Source organism: Diabrotica virgifera, chromosome 3, assembly GCF_917563875.1.
Source record: "Diabrotica virgifera virgifera chromosome 3, PGI_DIABVI_V3a".
Lineage (NCBI taxonomy): Eukaryota > Metazoa > Arthropoda > Insecta > Coleoptera > Chrysomelidae > Diabrotica > Diabrotica virgifera.
In genome coordinates, this window is record NC_065445.1 from 132,936,627 (window position 1) to 132,942,116 (window position 5,490).

The 5,490-nt window shown below is 38.1% G+C and overlaps 1 long non-coding RNA gene across 2 annotated transcripts; it reads left to right on the top strand.

Annotated features, from left to right (window-relative positions):
• The first annotated feature begins 2,514 nt into the window (after nt 1–2,514).
• On the top strand, nt 2,515–4,349 carry LOC126881326 (uncharacterized). 2 transcript variants are annotated; one of them, XR_007696800.1, is made up of 3 exons: nt 2,515–2,633; nt 2,842–3,146; nt 3,894–4,349. It is a non-coding gene; the product is annotated as an uncharacterized LOC126881326 (long non-coding RNA). The 2 variants fall into 2 exon arrangements; XR_007696799.1 differs by having other exon boundaries at nt 2,515–2,629.
• The last annotated feature ends 1,141 nt before the right edge of the window (nt 4,350–5,490 follow it).

Sequence of the window (5,490 nt, forward strand, 5' to 3'; positions counted from 1 at the left end):
GAACCTTAAGAAATGTCAGTTCATGATGAGTGAACTAATATATTTGGGTCATTTAGTCACCAGCGCAGGTGTAAAACCTGACCCACAGAAGGTTGTAGCAATACGCACATATCCGCGGCCGAAGACTGTGCGAGAAGTACGCGCCTTTCTGGGGTTGACGGGATATTATCGGCGATTCATAAAAGGGTATGCGGAAATAGCTAAGCCGCTAACGGAACTAATAAAAGTGGAAACTACGTTTGAGTGGACCCCAACTAGAGTGGAAGCGTTCGACCGACTAAGAGAGAGTTTGTCGAAACACCCCGTATTGCGCTATCCAGATTTTGAACTGCCATTCATCCTAGCGACTGATGCGTCGGGACTAGCTTTGGGTGCGGTGTTGTCACAGCGACTTGGAGGAGAAGAGCATCCGATAGCCTACGCTTCAAGGCAACTCAACACGGCGGAAAGAAACTACTCGGTAACGGAGAAGGAACTTTTAGCGATGGTTTATTGGGGAATCGGTCAGTTTAGGTGCTACTTATACGGGCGGAGGTTTAGCGTAATCACCGATCATGCGCCGTTACGTTGGACGTTGCAGGTGAAGGATCCGTCGTCTAGACTAGCGAGATGGCAAATGAAACTGGCCGAGTACGAGTATGAGGTAGTGTATAAGCCGGGAAAGAGACACGTAAACGCGGACGCTTTAAGTAGAGCCGTAGCAAATGTTAGGCGCGATGAAGATTACTCAATAGATCGGGAGTGGATCAAAAGAACTCAAGAGTCCGATAACGAGTGCCAGCGTTATGTCAACAGTGGGAGCGAGGAATATCGAAAGGATTTGGACGGCGTATTATACAAAGTTACGGACGGTAGGTGGCGAGTCGTAGTACCCGTGGAAATGAGAAATCGGGTGTTGAAGCGGACACATGATGAACCAAGTGCGGGACATTGTGGGGTACAGCGGTCACTTCAGCGGACGGAGTCGCAGTTTTATTGGGAAACCATGCAAAAGGACGTAAGAAAGCATGTTGAGGACTGTAGAGAATGTGGACGGACGAAAGGTGTAAATAAGGTGCCCATTTGTGAACCATACCATACGTCTAGACCTCTCGAAATGGTAGGAATGGATATAGTGGGTCCTTTGCCACAAACGCGGAGAGGTAATAAATATCTCTTGACGTACGTAGACCACTTTACGCGATATGCTGAGGCGATACCCATAAAAGACTTATCGGCCGAAACTGTGGCGCGTGTTTTTGTGAACGAGGTCGTCCTTCGGCATGGAGCGCCGGAGTGGTTACTGACGGATCAAGGGACAAATTTTGTTTCGGTGCTAATGAAAGAAGTTTGTAGACTATTGGGAATCAAGAATATTCAAACCACGGCGTATCGGCCCCAAGTAAATGGACGGGTGGAGCGATTGCACCGAACACTTATTGGAATGGTGAAGCATTATGTAAACAGTAAGGCACGGGACTGGGACGAACATATAGGACTGGCGCTAATGGCTTACCGGAGTGCGAAACATAATGCTACAGGCTTTACCCCAAATTGGTTAACCTTTGGGAGGGAAGTAAATATTCCTTTTGACTGTGACGTGAGACCGAGACTAGAGGACGGAGAAGAGTTAGGCTACTCAGCGGAACTGCGAAGACGACTGGACGAGGTTTATATATTAGCAGCAGAACAAACGCGGAAACTAGAACAAGCTAATGCCGAGAGAATGAATCGGGGAAGGCACGAGAGAAATTTAAAGGAGGGTGATTATGTATATATTCAAAATCCGATCGTGCCCAGCGGGGTCAGTAAGAAATTTTTCAGGCCATGGAGTGGGCCATACAAGATCGTAGAGAAACGCGGGCCTGTGAACTACGTAGTGGATAAGGGCGACGGTAAGACTCAAACTTACCACATAGATAGGTTGAAATCTTATAAAGCCTGGGAAGAACCATACGTATCGGAAGAACAAACAGGCATACAAGCCAAACCTACGTTATCTCTTCCTCGAATAATCGAAGATGGAGTAGAAGAGAGGGCCAGAATGACCGACGACGAAGAAAGTAATGATGAAGAAGACATTGTATGGAGTTACTCAAGAGAACCAGAAGTTAACAACGATCACGTAGAGGGTACGGCAGATATTGGGGACGTTCCGGACGAAGCGAGAATGATAACCCCAAGAACGAGGAGGCCTCCACAGCGATATACCCCAACCTCCGATGGAATTAACGGAAGTGAGTTCTGGACAGATGACTCCGGTCTTAGTCAAGAACTGCAGGACTTACAGCAGCTGACGGACACCAACAGTGAAGAAGGGCAGATGGTAGCGGCAGAAGTAAGCGAAAGTTCGAGTGGCGATGAAATCCTAGACATAACTAGGGAGAGATTAAATGTCCAGCAAACGACGGCAATGTTGCCAGATTCCTTTTAGCGGGAATTTTAAAATTTTATAGCAGTTTGGTTTTAAATTTGACAGTTCTGTTTTCTCAAGACAAAAATCTTAACCTTACTTTTACAAGTGATTAAGATTAAGATTATTTTATTTACATGTAAATTGAAACAATAAATATTGTGCTTTGTCATAATTTAAAACTCATTATGTTGAAGTCTTTTCCAGTTGATAAAATTGCAATTCAAAAACTTTTAGGTAGGTATGTGTAACTTCCACATTATTATTTATTTTTTAAGTATTAAGGTTGATGTTGATATCAAAAATTTAGATTTCAAAGATAGTTTTATGTAGGTAGATACTAATAGAGTAATCTAAATACTAATAAACTAGATAATAGATTAGATACAAAGTAAGCTGTAAGTAGTATAACTGCCCATGTAATCACCTGTTATGTTGTTTTTTTTTAGATTTGTACTGTATGGATGGCACAGGAAGAGAACAAGAGTACAAGAACATGAAACATCTTATTATGAATGTATATGTATGTGATCCTCAAAAAATTATTTTTCAAAACAAGATAGAGAATGAGCTTTAAAATCCCAAGGATCCTGCAAAATGTCTATTTGGTGTACTAGTCGAATAATAGTATCTAAAAATAATGAAACTGTTTTAAAACACATTATGGGCATGAGGATGATATAGAGCACTTACATAAATACCAAAATCAGATAAATATCTCTTCAAAGTTTATTTTGAGACTTTCTTCAAAAATGTAAGTAAAATATTTGCATATCGACGGCGGAAAGGCAAAACTTCGTAACTGAAAATTTTTTATAACATGAGTTACTTCAGTTTTCGCTTTAGAATAAGTTTATTGGCAGCTATTAAACAGCGATTACAGCTGGGAAAGTTTCCGGAAGGCTTCCAAAAGGCTTTCCCAGCTCTAAAAGCTGTTTAATAGGTGCTGATACACTTATTCTAAAGCGAAAACCGAAGTAACTCATTTTATACAATTTTTTCAGTTATGAGGTCCTGCCTTTCCGCCGTCGATATACACAATATAATTTAAAACAAGAATGTTACCACTAAACCACTTTTTAAATATTAAGGCAGGTTGACATTACTAGTGAATAACGAATGTGGCTCACGCTTACGTATTTTGCCCCTGCTATTGTTAGATATTTTATTATCTATTTTCAAACTCGAGCAGTACATTTGTATCTATGCATTGCATAAATACAAATGTACTGCTTGGGTTTGAAAATAGATAATAAAATATCTAACAATAGCACGGGCAAAATATGTAAGCGTGAGCCATTGCATAAATACAAATGTACTGCTTGGGTTTGAAAATAGATAATAAAATATCTAACAATAGCATGGGCAAAATACGTAAGCGTGAGCCACGTTCGTTATTCACTAGTAATGTCAACCCGCCTATACTCATGAATATTTACTACAGTTTACAATTTCAAACTAGTGTGTTTGATTCTCCTATACCTATATTTTACTTTTTTAGTAAACTTCAGACTGTCCAGGATAGCATAATAGCATAGGAGGCAAATTAAAAAGAATTAATTTACTTACAAGAAGAGATATCACAAACATTAAACTCTCTTATGGCATTGATTTGAAAGATGGGTATATGTACAATGATGATGCAACCAGTGTTTATTTTTGGGTTGAATGCTTACAGATTATTTATTTTTTCCAATATTATTTTACAAACAACAGGGCATACTAATGGATATTCATTCTGAATTTAACATTTATGATTTTTGTCTTATTTTCCTTAATACTGTGCCAAAAGGAAATGTTAATTAAGTTTGGCAAATCCTTTATCGCAATCGATGGAACTCATGGGCTCAATTCCTATGACTTTGAACTTATGACAGTATTAGTAAAAGATGAATTTGGGAATGGATTTTGTACTGCTTTCTTATTTTCAAATAGAAAAGATACCTACTTTAATTTACCAATTTTTTTAAATACATGTCTGTGTTGGTATTATATGTATAGTCAAATGTTTTCATATGACACCTTTTACAATGCCTCGTCAAATGTAATGGGTATTGCTCCTAATAGACTGTTAAGTGCCTGGCACATAGATAGAGCATGGTAAGTAAATCTTAATAAAATATCTGATTCTGAAAAAAATCCTATTATATATACAAGATGTATTAATGATGGTTTAGAGAGTATTAATAGCTTTTTGGGTAGACTCCTAAGTGATGCAGATACATACAATTTTAGTAAGTATTTCCAGTAGAACTACTGCAATAACATCCGACAATGGGCCTATTGTTATAGGAAGGGGTTGTGGAATTAATACCAATATGACCATTCAAAATTTTCATAAAATTTTGGATAAAAGGGTATCCATTAGTTGTTATCAGTTAAGTTTAAAACTTGGCACTCATGGAGAGCTATACTCTATACCATAATAGATAATAGGTATATCTCATAATATTACATCTCATATTGTTCACTCCAGAAGTAATGAGTGAGCAATATGAGATATAACATAATATAGTATAAGTCTCTGTGCATGACCAGATTAACATGTTTGGTACCCATCTCGAACAAGCTCTACTTGGCTGGTACCACATACTTAAATCATTTATTTAGTTACACAGTACTACTCACATAACTTATGTGTCGTCAGTACCTTCCGTAAAACCTTCGTGATGCTACCCATACTTCATGGCCACTGAATGTGTTAAAGCTTGTTAATGTAGGAGAGTTATACTGAAATATATATCTTATATTATATTGCCTTAAATAGAAAAAATATCTTATTTAAATTGTATCCATGTAAGTTTTGATTTAATGAAATAAACCTTTTAATCAAAAAAGTGTTGTTTACTTGTGTACACCCAGCAATATCCTGATCATAGATAAATAATATAGTATTACCGGATCCTGATATGCAGACGCCAATAGGGCTTTTCATCGATTGTCATTTGTTTCGAGCTTCTGTCATGAGTCACATAATATTAATGTATCTACGTCATACGTCTTTGGTTTGTATCATTGGTATATACCAATAACGTACGACGTAGATATATTAATATTATGTGACACATGACAGAAGCTCGAAACAAATGACTGTGAAT